At 41.5% G+C, this 22,307-nt stretch overlaps 1 long non-coding RNA gene across 1 annotated transcript; it reads right to left on the reverse strand.

Annotated features, from left to right (window-relative positions):
* Positions 1-215: 215 nt before the first annotated feature.
* Positions 216-12,817, reverse strand: LOC134527151 (uncharacterized). Its single transcript, XR_010074104.1, has 3 exons — positions 12,737-12,817; positions 11,404-11,537; positions 216-234 (listed from the first exon to the last, which is right to left on the reverse strand). It is a non-coding gene; the product is annotated as an uncharacterized LOC134527151 (long non-coding RNA).
* Positions 12,818-22,307: the final 9,490 nt, after the last annotated feature.

Consider the following 22,307-nt stretch of genomic DNA (forward strand, 5'->3'; position numbering starts at 1 on the left):
GTCCTAAAAATACGATGCTTTTTGAAGGAAAAAAACAGGATCCCCAGGTAGAATATTACCTGCGGTGCTCTGCATGTGGCAGTTGAGCCACTCGCGGTACAGCTCCTGCCTGCTGCCCGGCTGGAAGCGTGGCACAGGGGGCAGCAGCATCACCACTACGTTACACTCCCTCTCCTGCAGCATCCGGAGGAGGATTTTAAAATCCCTCACCGCATAGTCAGATCGGGTGCCCTTCTGTAATACCACATTATTTCATTTTCACAGTTACATTTAAAACTTAAAAAAAGGCCCCAAAACTATTGGAAAAACAAATTACATACGTAACGTATACGTAGTCATGTGTGACAAATATTACATATATTAGTACTTTTTCTTCGTCGAATATGGTAAAAAACAGCCCGGAGAAACATTTCAAAGTAATATCAGGTATACGAGGTGCGGAAGATTACAAAAAAAAATTAAAGTGATATGCAATACATTCAGATTACCACTAATATTTGATTTTTGTTACAAACATAGAACCATAACAAACTTCTCAAACTGATTATAGAGACATTTATACAGTTAACTGACTTAAAGAACCTCGTGTAATATGCCGACCGCCTTTCAATGGTAATTCGGTGTCTAATTGGCGGGGTAGTGCTGTGCCAAAGCAATTGGTTATTTTCACTTCAGTTGGCATACTGGTCACCTACCGATTAGTATTGTACTGTCAACCTATAGCAGGGATATCGACCGTTGCAAATGACAAGAACCAATATAATGCACTATTGAGATGTGCAGGCTAATTTACAAATGGAAAGTTAGAGAATTAAAAACCATTAACATCTTACTCAAATTTGTATGTTAGTGACTATAGTTGCTAACGAGTCACGTTAATGTGGCTGCGACTCTGCTCTGATACTATCACTAAATGAATCAAATATATTACCACTGAGTCGTATTTGTGCGATACTTAAGTCATAATAATATCAGGAAAAAAAACCATAGTAATATTACAACATGGTGAAAAAGCATGTTATACTAGCTCGCGGTCGGCAGCGATGTAATAATCGAACTACAAAACAGTTCATCTCATAGCCTCAACCACATTCAGTTGCAGGGAAAATGTAATATATGAGTATATATGACGACCCTACTGTGATACTTTGAACAGTGTACAGTTTTGTCAAGATTATAACTCATAATATTCTTCTGTTAATCAAAAAAACATATCAGTGACTAACATTCCCACAAAATATTCAATTCAAGTTATGTGCGCAATTATTTGCTTATTAATGTATTGAAAATTAATATATGCCTTTAAAGTGAGGCTGAAACTGCAAACAGAGTTCAAACAAATGTAATTTACGCAAAACAAAGCTTACAAAGGTATCGACACCCGAGGTTGTTACTAAATTAATAGGGATAGTTGGTAGCTGGTTTTTGTATTTATTGGAAGTTTAATTCCTCGTAAGACAGGGAACGGTACTAATTACTGAAATAAAGCTTAGCAGATATTTAAAAAAAAATTCACTCGAAATAAAGGTCGATTAACTTTGATGCGCTTTATATAACTGGGTGTCCGGTAATTTTTGGGCATAGATATAATGGGGTGCAAGGAATGCTGAAAAAAGTATTTTTTGTTAAGGAATATCAGTTCTGAAACACAACCTCCGCAAAGTTACAAACGGAAAGGTCCATGCAAATTTGAATTGCACGCGCATCTATGTGCAACTACCATGCAACGTAACAAACATACTTAACAAGGAGTGTAGTAAGAAGATACACATGATTGTGTGAGTGCTAATTCATAGAACTGAAGGCATGGTATTCAGCAAAGCGTTTTGCTGGCGGAACTTGACAATCTTGACTGAAGCCCGATTTAAAAGTATTTCCTTACATGGAATTGCTGCAAACACTCTGGCAATAAGTATTAAATGATATGTGTTGCATTTAAGTGACTAAGAAAAGTAAGAACAATTTAGTATTAGCCTACCATTACTCTATGTAGGAGAGACCGGGGCAAGTTGACGATGTTACGCTTTGAAATGGCCTTTGCCGTCGTCCCGGTAACGGAGGCTGCGTTAGCGGGTGAGCCTAGTAGGGAAGTCGGCTGGTATACTGTTCGGTCCGGATGGGCGCCAGGCTAGCTTGCAGCTAGGCCACGATGGGTGTGGGTCGTCAGCCCCTGTGCAGCTCACTAGGCTCGCCGGCGGTGTGGAGTTCGCGTCCGGAAAACACTCACATATCTCACTATTCGCGTCTCACGTCTCGCGGTCTCACGTCTCGCGGTCTCACGTCTCGCGGAGTCTCACGTCTCGCGGTATCACGTCTCGCGGAGTCTCACAGAGTTACACTTCCGTCCTTGGTCGCGCGCGGGCGAAGACTGACTAGTGATGGTGACTGCGCGGAGGAGGGGTGTGAGGGTGCATTTCGCCAGCGGGGGCTGGTGCTGGCGGGGTGGGGACCGGGCTTTACTGCCCACGGAGGTACAATGTCAAATGCCCCCCCCTGGAGAAGACCGGTCTTACCCCTCGCTCTGGCCCCAGCGGCGTGTTTGCACCCTCCCTGCTGGCAGCAGGTCCAGGTGGGAGGCACCTGTGAGAGCTGCCGCTGGTAGGGTCTGCGCTCTGCTTCCCCCTGTGTCCCTCGTGGTGTACCTGGGGGTGGCGTCTCCAGACGAGGGCCCTTGGGATGTTTCCCATGTGGTATGCCTCCAGGTACCTGGGTGGCCGTCGTACTCGGCGGGGGTGGTCAGGTCGACCGTCTCCTGCCCGACTCCCCAGAGGTTTTGGGCTGTCATTGGTCTTTACGGTGGTTACCCCATATTCGGGTTGCCCCCGCGTTTGTTGCAGATGGCATGGACTCCTTTCCTGCGCTGGGCTTCCTACCGAAGGGCCCATCTGTGGGTCCAGTGATGCCATTGTCTCTCTCTCCAGGCCGATTTGGACTGACAATGAACGGTAGGGCACCCTCTCCCGCTCAGGGATACCTGGTGACATGTCTGTATTGTTGGTTTCAGCTGCCTGATAGCACTGGGGACTCCCTGTTTTGCCACCGGCCCATGGGCAGCTCGGGTTTTGGCCTCTTGGTCCGGGTGTTGTGGGCCGGTCTCCTGCATAGTCCTCCACGAAGGGGGGGTGCGGTGACTGTCGGTGTGGTCCGATGGGTGGTTCTTCATCCGGATCGCTCACATACATTGTGAAGGTGGCTCCTTGTAGGGGTGCAAGGTGGCCCCAGGCACCGCGAGTGGGCGACTCCAGTGTTTCTGGGTCTAGCTCCTCCGGCTCAGTCACGACTGGTAGGGTGGGCGGCATGCCATCAGCTTCGGGCTCAGATTCCTCTGCTGAGACATCTGTGATGCTGAATTGCCCCAGGTTTTCTTGTTGAGGCTGCGGTCGGCACTGGGTTTGTACGTCGGGTAGTTCGCTATTCCTCCCAGCGGAGGGTGTTTGCGGTTCATCCGGTTCCCCCTGTGACCTCGTGTCGACGGATGGGCAGTTGGGAGTCGGTTTCCCCGGGAGCCTGTCTCCTGGGAGTGGGGCGAGTCGTAGGTCATCCCGGTGTATTTTCTTCACTCGGTGCCCGCCTAGGCATACCTGGTATGTCGTCTGGCCGAGCCGTTTCTGAACGGTGTAGGGCCCGCCCCATCGCGGGGCTAACCCCGCGCAGTAATTGCGAGGGGCAGCTGACAACGGGTGGACCCGGACATAGACTTGATCCCCGGCCCGCACCCCAGGAGGGGGTTGATTTTTTATAGGTGTGATCTCCTGCGCGTATGCCAATTGCCTCTGGCGTGCGCCCTCGTGTGCGAGGTTGCGACGCTGGGCCCGTTCCTCCAAATCTTCCGCTGTGTGCGGAACCCCATGAGTGGTCCACTCCCCGGGTAGTGGCAGGTTGCGCCCTTGGACCATCTCGGCGGGTGTCATACCGGTGGCGGCGTTCGTCCGGCGCCGGACACAAAAGAGTGCGTCTGTGAGGTGTTGGTCCCACTGGGCATGGTCCTGGCCCAAACGGATGCGGAGTTGCACTTTCAGCTCCTGGTTCCTGCGTTCTGTGGGGTTGGCCCGCGGGTGGTAGGCAGGTGTAGTGTGGTGCTGGATTTGTTGCTCTCCACACCAGGCTTTCCAACACCGGCCCAGGAACTGACTGGCATTGTCCGTGAGAACCGACTGTGGGTAGCCCCAGCGTGGCAGGAACTCTGTGCTCAAGATCTTGGTGATCGTGGCCGCCCGCACGTTCCGACATGGGTAGGCCTCCGTCCAGCGTGTAAAGAGGTCGGTTACTACGAGGATGAAGCGGTGTCCTCTAGGAGTTCGTGGGTAGGGGCCCATCACGTCGAGCGCTAGTGTTTGGAATGCCGTGGTGGGCTCACGGGGCTGCTGTTGTTCCTCCCCACCTCGTCTTCGAGCCTTCCGCGACTGGCATATCTCACACTCACGCACGTAATCTCGTACATCGCGGGTGACTCCGGGCCAGTGGTAGAACTGACCCACTGCCCGTCGTGTTTGGTCAGTACCTGGGTGGCCGGCCAAGTCATGGTCATGGTGGAAACGTAGCACAGCCTCCCGTGCCTCGGGTGGTACATATGTTTTCCACTCGACATGTTCCCCGGGTGCTCGGTTCATCAATGTCCCGTCCTGGGTACTCCAGGTCTCCTGATCTCCTTCGGTCACCTGCTGGCGTCGACGGGCAGCTTCTGGTGAGACTTCTTGTGCCTCTAGTACCCGTCGGTGGACGTCGTTCGAGGTACACGGAGGATCGCCCTCTTCCAGTGTGTCGGTTGTGATCCGAGTGCAAGTCGCATCTGGGTGAGGTAGCCTGTCTCGGCTGTTGGGGGGCAACATGTCTTCCCACTCTTCTGGGTCAATCAGCTCATTGCGCTCGTCCGGCTCACGGGACAAAAGGTCGGGCCGCTGGTTGTCTGCTCCGGGGACGTGTTCGACGTTGAAGTCGAAGGATTGTAAGAACAACGCCCACCGGATCAGTTTGCCCTTCCTTCCCTGCATTGTATGCAACCAGGTTAGGCACTGGTTGTCTGTGCGAAGTGTGAAGGACTTCCCTTCCAAGTGTGGGCGGTACTTCTTCATCGCCCACACAACAGCCAGGCACTCCTGCTCGTTACTATGATAACGACGTTCTGCTGAGCCGAACTTCGCGCTGGCATAATCTATAACTTGCCGACCCCCATGCTGGTCCAGGTGGAACAGCACGGCCCCTACCCCCAGGGTACTGGCGTCGGTCTGCAAGTACAAATGACGCTCTGGGTCGACCCGTGCCAGAGTATGGCATTGTGTGAACACCATTTTGACCTGGCTAAATGCTTTCTGAGCAATTGCATCCCACCGGTAGCAGTGTTGTGGGGACAGGAGGTCAGTCAGGGGGGCAATGACATGAGAGAAGTTCGGTACATAACTCCTCAGCCAGTTGACGAGGCCGATGAACCGCTGCAATTGCTTGCGGGTCCGGGGAACCTCGGCCTCTGCGATTTTCTGCAGGTGGCTGGGCTGTGGGCGGTTACCCGCTGCGTCCACGACGTGTCCCAGGAACTCGACTTCTGAAGCGCCGATGTGGCATTTGAGCGGAGCTACCGTTAAGTGGTGAGTGGCCAGCCGCTCCAGGACGAGTGCTAGGTGTTGGACATGGTCTTCCCATGTCTCAGAAAACACAATGACATCGTCCAGGTAGGCCATGGCAAACTGCCCCAAATAGCCCTCCAGCACTCGTGTCATCATTTCCTGGAATGTTGCAGGTGCGCACTTAAGGCCGAAAGGCATGGCTCTAAACTGGAAGCGCCGCCCATCCGGGATGGTGAAGGCTGTCTTTTCTCTGTCCCCGTGCCGTATGGGCACCTGCCAGTAGCCGGCCTTCAGGTCAAGGGTGCTGAACACCTTGGCCCGTCCTAGCCCAGCTAAGGCGGCCTCGACACTGATCTGAGGGGGCGGAGCACTGACGGTGATGGCGTTCAGGGGCCGGAAGTCGACGCAAAACCGTAATGAGCCATCCTTCTTGGGGGCCAACACCACACAGGAATTGTAGTGACTACTGGATGGCTCGATGACGCAATCTTGCAGCATCTCTGACACCTGCTCCCGGATGGCACGCTGCTCCCTGAAGCCATACCCCCTAGGTGGCTGGTGAATAGGTCGATCATGGGTGGTGGGGATCTGGTGTTCCGCTACTGTGGTGCGTCGGAGTGGGCTGGCTGTGGCGAACACACCCTGCCTCTCGCAGAGTACCTGTTCGATGGCGGCTTGATACTGTAGGGGGACATCGTGGTGTAACTGTCTCAGAGTCAGCGGCTCACTAGGTGGTTCAGGTGTGAAGCCTATGCCATACACTGTGAACCGTTTCTGTATTCCCACGTGGACGCGGGCTGACTTTAGCTCCACTACAGCATCATGTGCTGCTAGCCATGGTTGTCCCAGGACAAGGGCCTCGTGTAAATCCTCCACAACAAGGGCAGTCACTGTGGTAGTAAGGTCCCGAAGGCTTACCTCAATCTCCGCCTGGCCCACCGTCACTCCTGGTCGTGTGGTGGTCGCTAGACGCAGCTCCGCATGGTGAGGCCGGAGTGCCCCTGGTGGTACGAGGCTCGGGGTGATGAACACATGGCTGGCGCCTGTGTCCACCAGCGCTGCGGCCGGCCGGCCATTCACCTCCACCGGTATGCGCAGCAGGTGGTCTTGCAGTTGGAACAGCTGGCCCAGGGTTGGCCTGGGGCCAGTTGTGCTCCCAGTAGCCAGTGGTGCCCCCAGTGGTGGGGCAGTTGGTGCCCGGGAGAGTGTTGTGGCAGGTGGTGCCGATGATGTTAATGGTGCTGGGTCTGTGGTAGGTGGTGCCGGCATGGTCGGTGGTGCGGATGGTGGTCTTGTGGGGGGCGGGCTCCTTAGTTCCGCGCCCCCGGTGGCCCGTTTCCCGATGAGGTTGTCGTCGGGTGCTGGCGTTGTGATGGAGGGAGGGGGCACTCACGATGCCAGTGGTATGTTCCGCTGGGACAGCCTCGTTGGCACTGTGGTGGCCGATCATATTCACGTGGCTGTGAGTGTTCACGGTAGCCCTGTGGGTTGAGTGCCATTGGTGGTGCTGTCGCACCCTCGATGGCCCGCTGTCGTCTGGGTGGGGTTTGCCACTCGGTTGTCCTGACTGGTTGGTTTGTCGGCCGGCTGTACTGTGTTGTGAAGTGGCTGCTGTTTGCCCGCTCTGGGGCTGGTGCACCTCGCCGCCAGATTTTCTGCAAGTTCTTCTCCGTGGCCACTGCCTGCTGCACGTAGTCTTTTACTGAGAGGTGTTGGCTGTTGTGGAGAAAAGGCTGGAGCTCGTCACGTAGCAGTGTGGTGATGGTCGGGAGCGCAGATGTCAGATCCGTGTTTGGGGCGATCCGCCGAAACAACTGTACTTTGCGGGCGATGAACAGCTCCACTTGCTCCCCGTCCCGCTGCTGTTCCCCGTAGAATTGGGACGTGCAGAGTACTATCGCTTGGCCAGTGTTAAACCGCCGTGTGAGCCGGTCCACAAACTCGGGCCATGGCATGTCGAACTGGCCCCAAAGGCTCCACCACTGCTGTGCAGCGCCTCGTAGCTGTTCGCTCGTCCGTTGCGCCCACTCGTCAACCGGTACCCTCGCTCGCGCCAAGCGTACGTTGCACTGTCGCAGGAAGGCCCTTGTGTCTTCGTGTGATAGTCCGCTGAACTCCGGTAGCGTGGTCCTTCCGGCACTCATCTCCACATGTGGTGCTGCTACCCATGGTGTGCTCAGGTCGACCAGTGGTGAGTACTGTTGCACGGGCGTCTGTTTGGAGCCGCACTGAGCGCAGTTTTTACATAGAGTTGGTTTCGTGTCGACGGGTGGTGTCCCGGTGGAGGGGTTACCAGTGTTTGGGTTTCCTTGGGTTGGTTGCCAAGGAAGTGGTGGCTTCACCTCTGTCTCCCCTCTCCAGATGGGGTTCCCTGGTATGTCCCATGCGTTGGCCACGGTCTCACATTTGGTTGGGACTTTTCCCATGTCCGGTGCACACAGGCACGTGTTGTGCCATGGTAATGTTCCCGTCAGTAGATCCATGTTTTTTGGCAAGGAGCATTTAGCACAGAAAATGGTCATTGTGTGGGGTAACATTGTGTTGGTGTTATTATCAGATCTGAGGTGATGGTCAGTCGAAAATGTTTAATAAAATGTTTAAATTACTTTTAACATTGGAATCTTTAAGAATCAAAACTAATGGAGTGGTGTCTGGTGTTTGTTTTGATCGTAGTTGTTTGTTACATGGTCGTGCGCACGCACTCTGTAACGAGGGGAGGCGTGGTGGCCCCTTGCCCGGACGACCGCACAAAGAGGAGAGTGATAACTCTGGGGGAGGGGGGGGGGGAAGTGGGAGGTTAGGTCGTGCTGTTGTCTGCGCGCGCAGCGTCGAGGAAGGAGTGTGGGACGCTGCCCGGACAATCGCACAAAAGGGAGGACGATAGCTGCCCGGACGATCGCACAAAAGGGAGGGCGATAGCTGCCCGGACGATCGCACAAAAGGGAGGGCGATAGCTGCCCGGACGATCGCACAAAGAGAAGGGCGATAGCTCCGACAGGTGTTGGGTCGTGACGCAGGCCAGCTGCGTCGCTCGCTCCGCTGGAAAGTTGCGAGGGTGGGGAGGGATGCTCTTTGTTCGCTGCGCTGGTCGCGCCTGCCTGTCTGACCCTAATCACGTCGCGCGCACGAAATGGCCGTTTCCCGCATACCACTCAGCTTGGATGTTGACAAGTTGCTGTAGAACACTGAAATTTTCTTTATTTTTGCCACACGCAGGGGCGCCAAATGCCGTCGTCCCGGTAACGGAGGCTGCGTTAGCGGGTGAGCCTAGTAGGGAAGTCGGCTGGTATACTGTTCGGTCCGGATGGGCGCCAGGCTAGCTTGCAGCTAGGCCACGATGGGTGTGGGTCGTCAGCCCCTGTGCAGCTCACTAGGCTCGCCGGCGGTGTGGAGTTCGCGTCCGGAAAACACTCACATATCTCACTATTCGCGTCTCACGTCTCGCGGTCTCACGTCTCGCGGTCTCACGTCTCGCGGAGTCTCACGTCTCGCGGTCTCACGTCTCGCGGAGTCTCACAGAGTTACACTTCCGTCCTTGGTCGCGCGCGGGCGAAGACTGACTAGTGATGGTGACTGCGCGGAGGAGGGGTGTGAGGGTGCATTTCGCCAGCGGGGGCTGGTGCTGGCGGGGTGGGGACCGGGCTTTACTGCCCACGGAGGTACGATGTCACCTTTAACTGATAAATAAGCATATATTATAACTAATTTGGTACCAATTCGAAGTATATACTATTTTCTACCTAAAAATATAACAAGGTTGTATTAATGTGCATAGTTCCGAAGTTATTGACAAGAAACCAATTAGTTAGCACATTCGTCATCTTGCCCCAGGAGTGGGGTAAGTTGACGAACCTATTGGGGTAAGATGACGAAACCAAAATATATATATTTTTAGACAAAGTAAACAATAGTTATATAGATATCCTACACTAAACAACATGCCGGCTGTAAAGAAGATATATTGTAACATATTTGAACGACTTTCATATAATTCCTTGCTACATAGTAACGAAATACGGCATGTTTTTGAGTTGAATAATGTCATTAACAATAGTCACACACAAATTGACCACCTCCTTCATAATTGGAACAGTTTTAGTGCCACCACTCAGAACATGTGGAACACTAAATCCAGTCTTCATTTGGAGGTTCCACGTAAACATCTTCACATGCAGGGCTTGATAATTTTGCTACAGAATGATCAGAGCTTCGTTTTTTACATTTTCTTGGTTTTTCTTTCATTTTTCTTCTCTTATTTCTGCATCCTCTCTCTATCTCTTTGTAACAACATGTTCTTAATTGGCAAGCTTGTTATTACTGAAGCTGATCCTGTACTTCTTTTCTTGTCGCAGTTGTCCTGTGGGCCACTGCAATGGTTTTAAATCATAAAACAATGCCTTTTTACTCAATGAACTTGCATTGGCCTTCCCAGAATAAGGCCCTGCTTCATCGATAAGATCATTATTTTGTTCTGGCTGCACATTGTTTGAAGACTGAGCTAATGAATCAGCTCATGAAGCATTAGGCATATCATTTAGCCACATATCGTTTAATGCATGGTGAGATGAAATTGGTATTAAAGTTGACATTGGTTCTTCACTTCCGGAAAGTTTTCTTTCCGATGTAGCCGCGGCAGTAAAATCACATTCTTCGAATATCTGAGGGTTGTAAGGCTCTATCCCAGTAGCCTCAAACCCTTTGATGGCATTGCCTACAGTTGCTGCTTTTGAATAAGCTGCAGCGAAGAGATTTCCCACTTTACGATCAGTAATTTGTTGTCCGGGATGTGACACCAAATAATTGTCAAAGGCTTGTGAATAGAATGTCTTCAAAGGGCCGAAAAAGAAACATCCAATGGCTGCAAACTATGCGAAGTATGTGTTGGCAATCCGACCATAACAATACCATTATCACGACAAAAATTCACAGCAGCAGTTACCTATACGTCACTCAAACTCCTCCTTTCCATTCTCCGCTTATAATGCATGGGCATCTTCAAAAAAATCAAACAAAATCGTTACAACTATTAACACGGAAACTGTTTATAATATTTTAAAATATCGTTATTATTTTGCTTTTACATAAATGTTGTTCATATCTGTACATCATTAGTTTTAATAAACATTTAATACAAAATAATGCTCACATTGTCATTACCTATGGCAAGTTGACGATTGCAGGGGCAAGATGACGAATTCGTCATCTTGCCCCCGTCAACTTGCCCCAGCAGCCCTTTTTATGCTTTACCAAAATCACTATCAACATTAAAACATTTTCTTCAACTATCTATACACTAAAATACTCCCAAAAGTTAGCATTTAATTTTACATATATAAACATTTAAAACAAATTAACTCTTTTCTCGTAATAGCTTAACATGCGTACCTTCAATATTACAACAATGGCTCACAAAACAGTTAGCCTCTCAAAGCTGCCACATTCAAACTGACAGGAGAATTCCGCTGCACCTGCCTAGTAGGTGCATATGGTGACACTCAAGGTCAGAGGGGTGCCAATCTTCTATCTGTGTTTCTGTATTAGTTACATACGATTCGTCATCTTACCCCGTTCGCCAACTTACCCCGGTCTCCCCTACATTATTAATCCAATTATGTACTCTAACGATTTGGCGTATCTAACGTTATACAGTATAATTGTGTAATTTTTTTTTATTTCTTGTAACAAAGTAATACATTTTATTTTGTTAGTCATTTATATATGTATGCTCCTTTTAACTCCAACGTATTCACGCGAAGTGCGCGCTTAACGTGAGCAAGCTATCTTATGAGTGCCTTCATTCAGAGGCATTAAATAACATCGCCTTATCACGATATGTACTTACCAGCACATCGTTCAGTCCCACCATCAAAAACACGCGTGCTTTTTGAAACAACGATTTGTTGTGTTTTATTTTTTGTACACACAATTTCACTGTTGCCCCTCCAGTGCAGTTGTGATACATCTGCTTGCCTCTCTCTGGAAAAGTAGAAAGTACATTATATATAAAATTACTTATAGCCCTTGCAAATTGCCATAACCATAAGTTAGGTACATAAAGAATTGATATCTTTTTCAAAAGTTGCATATAATTTTGGTAGAATTTGTATACTTGTATTTCTCCCATGGTAACTAGGTAGGTACTTCATTCAAACCTACAATTTAATTTTACTCAGATTTCAAGAGATATTGCCACAATGATTGCCATGTCCTGTGTCGATATGAATTTAAATCTGATATTTCTTGCTGATAACTGGTCAGAATATCGTTAGAAAAGACGGTTCATATAAATATAGACAAAGGACGTAGGTAAACGTTTTGCGAAATCAAAGTACAACTAAAAGTATTAATGACATGTAACTGTATGTATGAAATTGTAATGAATGCCTTTCAACAGGCATGTAACACAATTTTTAAATAAAATTAATTTATTACGTTTAATGTTATTGTTTAAATGATAAATTAGAAGTAGCAATACATATATTACGACTTTGCGTATATAATAATGTATGGTTTAGATAAAATAACCTGTACTGCAAGCGCGCCTGTATGCAGGGCAGCGGCAGGGACAGGAGGATTTCCCTAGGCCTTTTCTTTATTTTGACTTGACAACGTCTAATAAATCGATGAATGCCGGCTGCACGCACGAAAAAGTGTCCCGTTACGCACATTGTTCCGTTACGCTGTGTCTCGTTACGCTCATTGTACGCTTGCGCCGCATCTATCTCTCTTCCACTCGATTGGAACAACCATCGATTTGACTTCATCGAGGCACATTAAACTTGAAACACTCCCATTTGTTTCCTACTTTTCCTATGATCGTCCTATCCTTAACAGAATAACACATATTGGAAGTATTTAAATAGCAAACTTGTATAAAAGTTATAGTTAAAATAATCTCTTCGTTAAAGTAATAAACATATTTGAATTAATGAGTGCAAATGAAGGTAAATTTATCAATCAAATTGTAGATTTCATTTTACTCCTTCTTTTTATCCATACAAAATAGTGATAATTCAATAAAATGATTCAATTTTATTTATAAAAGTATGCAATCGTTTCATCAATGTTTTGTTATGACGTTGTCACGTTAAACTATCGTCCGTAAACAGACTTTACAGAAAACCAATTTTTTAAATTAAAAAGAGTTTGTTAATGTTTCGTCTTTACTAACTTACAGACAAAACCAAAACAATCTCGCGAAATGTCACAGAAATGTCCTGTTCGTACGTGGAGTACAAATGTTCAAGATCTGTTACTTAACAATAAAAAGTGATGTAAATAGCTCCTCCTGAAAATCATTCATGCTGCCACCCCTAAACTACTGGGCTTTAAATACACACATTGTAATATAAGAGAAAAAATATTGCTCGCAAAAAAATACTTAGATTCTTACACCTCCATGGTTTTTGCTGCGAAATAATGGGTACTGATATTTATTTCATTTACTTTGCCTATTCACCACATTTTGAAAGCACTTAAAAAGGACAAGACTCGATAATAATTATATCACAATTACTAAGCCAAAAGTTAGTTTATTTATTTTTTATTACACTGTCACGCCAAAAATAAAGAACTCTTTAAGGGAATGGCACATCCTTGAGTCTACTTACTGTTAACGTCAATTCGGACTGAAAATCCTTGGCAGCTCTCTATATATCTGCCGAGGCGCACGAACATGGACGAGCCCAGCAGGTTGTAACCCATGAAGTTTCTGGCATCCTAAAATAGTCGTTACATACACTAAAACAATTCAGTGTTATTGTACATACCGATTTAAAAAAATATATTGTATTGTAATTGACACGAAATACAATTACTAAATTGCTGTGGTTGTGAACTTATGAATACGGCAAAGAACTTTTTTAAATTATGAGTTTCCTTGTGTGCTGGAACAGGCCTAGAGCTGAGTTTAACAAAGTGAACTTCCAGTAGCCGCGTCTCGTGAAGAGACAATTTTTTTTAATATTCATTTCAATGTTAAAAGAAATAAAACATAGCGTCAACCCAGAAAATTGTTGCGGAGATATCTTTCCTAAGTGATAAATTTTTAAAATTTATTTTTGTTTTTTTAATTATATAAAACTTGTGCTGACAAGCCTTAATTGTAGGCTTGTTTATACATTTTTTTAAAAGCAATACACGTACTGTGATACTACATCAGATCATAAAACACTGAATATTTAATTTAAATAATTTATTTATGTTTTCAGTATTTGTTTACGTTTTTATTTGTGCCAAATTTATATATCTTTCATGTTAATTAACTTCTATATTTGTTTTGGATATTGCTTTGAGCTTTGAAACCTTTCTCTATGTTAATAATGTTAAATGTGATATATTTTAAATGCTTAAATCAAGGCCGGTGATTGGCCGATAGATCGGCGGATCTTTTAAATACATTATTGTTGGAGACGCTATTAATTTTTGGAAGATAAGAAAAAACTTCCGGGTGCCATATTGTGGCTTGGGTGTGTTGTCGCGTCGGGCCTTGCCGACGTGACATTTTAAATATTATATAGCATCGCTACGTCTCTCGTATTGGCGAGAAAAATACGCCCCGAGCTTCGGTGAAGCTCTGAGAGTATTGGTTATATTGGGGCTCTATCTGAAAACCATATATCGTCAAATCATCAGGTATGACTATATGCTATGTAAATACTGAACTGCCGCGTCACCGAATCATAGCACGAATTGTGTTAGTGACCATCTGCTGTCTGATTAAGCTAATTGTTTTAAGTCAATCGTCTTTGAATCATATTAAAGCCTCTAGTTTTCTTGGAATTATGGCACAATTAATGTTTTGTATGACTTCACTCATAGGTCCTGAAAGATTTTGAATTTAATGCGAACCGACGAATACTGAACTAGCTAAATTTATTTTTTTTATCTCCTAACCAATGAACTTTTGTATCTGTTGTGCCCAACGTTATTTTATTAGCTAAATAATATGTTGTTTTCCTTTTATTCACAAGTGTAAGCAACCTGGTTTGTCATTTATTTTTTTATGTTAAATAATAAACATATTGTAACGTGCTGCTGCGCTCAATCAATATGAAATCTCGTCTAAAGAACAAATATAGATTGGCCGTGGAAGCGCCAGGCAGAAACAGTACTAAACACATTACCCATAGGGGCACAGCGCACGCACAACAAAATTTATGATTAACCTCCTTAAAACTTGGTAAGGTTAATGTGGATCGTGATCAAGGATAAGAAAATAATAAGATCTGGTTTGGTTTACATTGGCATTTACTTAATGATTTTGTTGCTGTTATTTCTACTGTACAAACCTTATTCCACTGAAGATAAACCATGGCATTACAGCCGAAACAAAATACCAAGAAAATTGTTGACCTTATTTGCTATACTTAATACATTAAATCTTGTTAAACAATAAACCAAATGGGAGGCCCCGGGGCGAGATATTATAATAAGTAACCATGGTTATATTTGACTGAATTTAAGGTCATTTGGTTTCTTAACTTTACAGGCCATTGAATATTGAGCGTGCAGGCTCTTCATAAGACAAATTATAACAAAAATTACATTTACTCGTTAAATGAATAAAAGTGTCCTGAAACTGGTTGTTCAGAATTATAAATTATTTTATGGTTTTTTCCACTCAGGGAAAAATATGTTGAAAGCTGGCACTCTTGAGAAATTTTCCGATAGCAGGAGGCGATGAATTTCGGTGAACTAACTCATGAACTGCATGGGAGTTGAATTTGGAGCGGAATCTCTCATCCTAGTTCTTGATCCCCGCCTGCAACCAGTATTCCCATCAAATTAGGTTGGTTAACAGGCGGCTGATGTTGGGCGAAGTTAAGGGGCCTCCCTAGTAGCATCAGAAGTTAGCGGAACACTATGTTTTTAAAATAATGATGGGACTTTATTAATCGACACTACGAATCTGAAAATTTTTCACCCACGAGAAGATAATACACGAATTGTCTGTATAATTTTACATTTTTGTTTTTTTCTATCAAAATATGAAATAAAAAATCACCAACTTGTCCAACTTTGGGGCCATTTTATACTGCTTAGGAGAATGACATAAAAAAAGTACAAGTCTAGAAAAAAAGATAATTTTTTTCTGAAGAAATTCATGTATTTAAAACATATAGTCATCGCTTTGAATTCCGAGATATCTTTTCCACAATTTCCGCAAATCCTGAAAGTTTTCCACCGTCTCGTGCTGCCGCTCGGCGAAGCCAGCTCGCAGGCCACACAGCTCAGGTAGCCGGGTGGAGGAACACGTGGCCGGAGGGGAGGCAGGCTACCTGTGTGTGCGTGCGTGCGTGAGAGGGAGACAACCCACAACCGGCACCGGTAAAAGATAATCCCGTGACCGAAAGAAATTCTCAGAATTGCTTTTAATGTGCCTCGCCACAGTACCATGTGCTCGACTTACTCTGTGACTATATTCGTGTATCTCTAAAACATTGCTTTTGTTTAAACTACAAATATCCTAAAGCTTACCATACTAGATCATGTATTACGAAATAAAGTATTGAAACTAATCAATCAACACATTGAAAGTTGTCCTACAAACTATTTATTGGTGGCTTTACAGTCTCGCTAGCTAATTCGACAAAATTTATATTTAATTTTTAACATGAAAATACACTTCATTGTTTTTCCTTTTATTTTTAATAAAAATTCAAGAAACAATTATTATACCACCCAATATTTTTTTAAATTATTTTAGTTTTCCAAAATAATTTTACACATCTTACAATGCCGGGGAAAAATTTTATACTGGTATTAACCAAATTAATTATTTACAAAAGTTTTGATACTTAAAAATGTAGGTTTTATATAAAATGTATTTTAAATTAAAAGAAAAATCGTATTTTGAAAACTAAATGTCATTTTGCTATGCTTTATGGTTAGATAGATATCTGATTGCCTGCACTGTTTTAAAAATGTTCATGGGATGATATATAAAAAAATAAAAACTAGGGAAGTTCTATATTAAATAAGCTAGTCAGAATTATGTAAATGTTCCTCCTGGCGCAGGAATCACGAGGAGGATTGAAGATGAGGTCAGTGACCGATCGCTCACATATGTAGTTATGGATGGTACGTTATTAATTACAAAATTCAAAAACCATTTTGAAGTTAAAAAGTATAATTAGTGGCAATGTTTAATAAAGATGACGTAAATTTTCAGATAAACTTATTTCTACAGCTCAATTAATTAATAAGGGCAGGAAATAAATTTTTTACAGCAATTATACAAAATTATTAAAAAAATTTAAACCACAATTAATTTATCCAAAAACCAAAATTAAGTAAATATTGCCCACACATTACAACATCCACGAAAGAACCTTGCAAATTATTTTTGTTATATGCATTATTTTGCATTCAAGTTCTTTATTTTTTTATACTTCACCTACTTATAATTGTTACATATTTGGCACATGGTCCGTCACGCCCAATTAAAGGGCCTGAATAAGTAGAACGCGTTTCTGATCAAATTGCACGCCTGTTACTTTACCTGCAACCCGGAGCGGTGTGAAATAAATTATTGTACATTCGTGACGTTGGCAATCAACTTAAATATTTATGAGTTAAAACCAAACATAACTATAACGGATAATCAAAGAAATTTTGAAATTTTGAAAGCTTGTTATGTTTTTATATAGTACACAAAGCAGTTAAACCATAAATTATTTGTTGTTGAAAAAAAATAATCCTTAACCTTTCATGCTTTTTTCATTTATTTTTATTACCAGATATTTCCGTTTAAGTAATACTTATATATATAACAATATAGCAATCTAGAAAAAAATTAAGGTAGCCTTATTCCAAATATAGACGTTAGTTAACTAAGAATATAAATTCGCTTTACAACCACAGCTTGTACACAAGTAAAAAAAACATGGTTCTACTTACAGGCCGTATTGAACGTAGGGTAGGTTTATGACAAATACAACAGCAATAAACATATGGCTGAGTCTGCTTTCATGTACACTTTTTTTTTAAGTTATCACTTTTAAAGCGGGTAAAGGGTACCTATCAAGTAGCTTAGCATTACCCAAAGTGAATGTCGTGCTCCAGAAAATGTTCGAACTATGTAATATTTGTATCACTGTTGCGTTACAGACCTGCAACTTTTTTCAGTGCGCGATGTCACTCTCATGTAAAAATATGCCGTGTTTAGCGCAAACGTGTTCGAATGAATCCACATGGAGCTGCCAAAGAATACCTATCGATGTCGGCAACATACATAAGTATACAAACCAACGTTTACAAGTGTATTCATACGTAAGTATAAAACTGGCGGCGGGCCATGATGCAGTTGGTTCTTCGCGTACAGTCCACTGACGGGATTAGAAGCGTCAAAGATCTTATACGGCTATTCTGTAAACTTGTATGTCATTTCACTGCCTGCTTTAGACAAACAACATCCATTACTTTTAGCTTTGGCTTGAAAAGAATTACTCCGGCCTGCTTTCTTATATTACTTATTTCAGCTCCTCGTGCGACCAGTGTGTATACCTAATTTGTCCGCGGCCTTATCTTTGGGTGAAAGTTATTTGTAAGGGAAGTTGTATCGGTAATGTTCATGTATTACATAACAATTCGACTTAGATACGCACATGTGTTTTTAAAATATATGTTTAATAACTTGCAATACAAAGTATGTGTTGAATTTCATGTATTGAATTTTTTTTTACATTATGTACGAACATAATAATCACAATATTTCATGAGAAATTTTTAAAACATTTTACAAAGTAATCTCTAATTTCTTCCACACCTCATGGTTAACCTTACTATTTTATTTCACGTTTCAGTTGATTTAAACTGTTTGGAATCATAATATGACGGACAATGAAGAATATTAGTTTCAGTAAATTTTATGAGATGATTTACTTATTACATATAATATACCTCAATTTTTACCTCAAAAGAAAATAGTTGCATATAATTAAATGATAAATATTTGTTTCCCATTAATATAGTTTATGAACATAACTTATTGTTATAATACCTACATTAGTTAAATTGTGTTTTTGTAATGCTCTCCTATTTCAGTAAAATTTTGGGCAAATTGAATAGCTTATAGTCGATCTTTAACATAAGCTTTTGGAATACATAAATATAATAAATTATGTTCTCGTGATTTTAACAATTAAATATTTCTTCGCATGAAAAAATTAATTAATTAAAAAATATTTCAGTAATTTATACTTAAGGACTAAAAAAATTTATTTTTATAATATAATAATATTGTATGTATGTATACTTTTCTGAAAAAAGTAGATTCAAGAAAACAAATTTTCTTTTTTTTAATTTTGTTCTTGAACTTACTTGACAAGCGATATTGAACTTCAACTTTATACTTTCGGTATAGTACTTTTCGATTTATTTTCTCCAAACGGGAATTAAAAGTAAAGAATAAATAACATTTTCCTCTATAATTATTGCAGCCGTATACTGAAAAGTTTAACTTTCCTTTATTTGCATGACGCGGAGCTCCTAACTACACAAAATTTTTGTTATTTATTTTGAACGTTGTATTTATGTTTCCTTACAAACTTAAATGAACCTCTTAACATTTAATTTCATCAAAAGTTATACAATATAAGTATCAAGTTAAAATATTTTTAAGTGTAGTTGTGGCTATTTTGTTGTTGAAAATGACACTCTTAAGTTTGAATGAAAGTGAGATATGATAAAATTATATTTGTAGTTAAAAACAGATAATTCATTTCAAATTCAATCTTTTGTTACATGCATATTTCCAAATAAATTTGACAATATATTAAATTCTATGCATTTGAATCTATTCGTATATTCTGCAGCATTAATTCCTATAAGCAAATACTTATTACGTACAATGTACTTTTAGTCCTGTCGTATAGTTATGCAAAAAATTGTATCAAAAGTATTGTTTCTTCTATGCGGTTATGGTTTAAAAACAAAAAAAGTAATTTAATTTATTTTTAAATTCGGTTGTCAGTAAGAACACGTATTTAGTGTAATACGACATATATTATTCTGTTTATTAAAACATTACTATCGATAACTCCATTTTAGATTTATCTGTCTGTGTTATATTTCAAATTGATTCTTTTTCTTCGGCTTATGACAGCAGCAAATTTTGTTTTATCGCATATGTAATGTTTTTATGTTTTGCATATTATAATTAATGAGTTAGTATTGTTGGCGGGTGAGGCTTTTTCACAAATGGACGCGTTCTTGGCGGCTAGCAGGTAGGACGCGTGTATTACGCAGGCTGGATAGGGAAGTACGACTGCGGGCGAGCTCCATGATAGAAGCAACGGGAGTAGTATCACTCGGCTATTTGTATAGGTTGGGATAGCTGTGCGAATGGTAGAACAGACCACGGGACTATGGTGAGGAAAAAGGTCCCAAGCTCGACATCCCGACGATGAGACCGTTTACGAACTGTCGATGGATCATCAGGAAAGTTAACAACTTCTTCAGAAACTTGAGTCCCTCTTTCAAAATTCAGTTTAATACCTGGAGATGACTATATTCGGTGTTCTACCAAGCGAAGCATACTCTTAATTCATTACTAGTTGATGTTTAATATTTTGACGCAAAATAAAATTGTGAATCAGCTTACTTTGCTCATGCCAGGTTTTACAAGTTTTGTCAAAGTTAATTAAATGAATAAAAATTGTGTCCCTTTGTTACTGGCTACCCGCAAGAAATTATCATTGTGAATAATAATAATTTTAAGTCGACATGTAATATTTTGATTTTTATGGGATTGTGTTTTGGTAATGGTGTGTGTAACTGTCTTGTGTATTTTATTACATTCACTTCACGTAACGAATTGTCTGAACGTAATGTTATTGTTTGTTTGTTTTAATATTTCGTTTTATTGAACAAAGATACATAGTTTGCCACTTCGAGCGACTACAGAAATGACAATACAATTAGTTTACAGTGTTCCAAACATTTTAGTTTCCTCTACTGTACATGGGGGGAATATTTTTTATGTTATGTTTACTGAAACCATTTTACGCGCTAAGTGAGATGTTGCGATTGAGTAGAAGGGAAAATATGTCATAAAACCCTGCGTAATGTTATGAATTACATTCATTCGTTTACTCTGTGATCCGGAGGGTCTAATGTTAAGACTGAATACATGTGCACTTCCTCTATGTAGAGTGGCTTCATTGAGATGAAAGCAAAGCTCACGTTGATGAAATACTTATTAATTAAAAAATTAAAATGTTGTTTTATGCTTCAATTTCTGTTAGTGTCGTACACAGATTAAAAATGTAATGCAGAGTTCCTCAGTTTTATGTATATTGAAATTTGCTCATGTGTAGAGTAGTTATTAAAAGCATAAAAAACATATATGACGAATTGTTGTGTATTATTTCCATTAGGCGTGACCATGAAAATAGATAAGATTTTATCATTATGTGAAATCTACATTTTAAATGTTGGCGTTTAAATATTTATGAAAGCGTGTGATCTTAAAGCACTATTAATCTATTAACCCTTTGGCCAGGGAGGTTAATAATGGATTCTCTAACCCTGTGGAGTGAAGTTTTTTTTACAAAAATTTTTTTTTTTTTTAAATTAATTTTTAAAGTAGTGATATGTATTGTAGTATGCAAATTTTTTGTTGGAATTTTTTTCAGTGAGTTATTTAGAGAAATATACATTCATGTATAAGTTATGTATGTGTGCATAAATTTACACACACTCACATATATATACATATGTGTATATATATCAATGCTTGTTGCACATAGCCTTATTATTCTAAAATAAAAAAAAAAATATGGATGAGCTATTTATCACATATTATTTTGTCGTATCATTTTGGTTTTTGATGTTACACTGTAAAAAATCGATAACACTTTGCAATTTTTATATTAAATGTTCTATTATTTCGAACCATCAATTACAAAATTATACTTGCAAATAAACTTATACATTTTCTTTTTTTGTATTGAAGAATTTTAGGGCACATCTCACAGCATTGCTACACTGCAAAAAATGGTAATTTTTCTGAAAATTTTAAAAATATGTTTTATTTCCTAGTATCATAATCAAAATTACGTAGAGAAATTAACCAAAGTTTAAATTTTTAGTTGAAGAAATATGAAGACACACACACATTTCAATGCTACAATGCAAAAAAATTATTTTGTGTAATTTTTATAAACATCAGTTTTCTACTATCAGTAGTCTATGAAATTATATTCATAAATTTTTTTTTTATTTTGAAGAAATACGAGACACACTCTCACATCATTGCTACACTATCAACAATTTTATCTCTTGCAATTTTTAAATACTGTATTGTTTATACCATTCATTTCAAGAAATGCATTACAATCATAATAAAAAAACTCTAAAACTACAAATATTTATAAAATAAATTGGAACATAAACTGCACTGGTAGAAAATGCACAAAGTAATACATTTCCAAATCCATTTGTTTTACATTTTACTTTTGATCAGTTGTGTAACTGAATGTATTCACTGTCAATGTCATTGATTCCACCGTATATAAACACACTTATACAAGTTGGCAAATTTTGTGCAATTACAAGTCAACGAAAACACTACAAAATGTTCATGAAAAATATAAATGAATAAAATTCACTGGTAAAAAAAAAAGCCTTTACCATTACAATCAACTTGTATATACAAATAACCAACATTTTTTTTTCTACATTTTTGAAAAAATATGTCGCTGAACATATTCACTTACAATATCGTTGAAAATACTGTATATA

Source organism: Bacillus rossius, chromosome 1 (genome assembly GCF_032445375.1).
Source record: "Bacillus rossius redtenbacheri isolate Brsri chromosome 1, Brsri_v3, whole genome shotgun sequence".
NCBI classification, from domain to species: Eukaryota; Metazoa; Arthropoda; class Insecta; order Phasmatodea; family Bacillidae; genus Bacillus; species Bacillus rossius.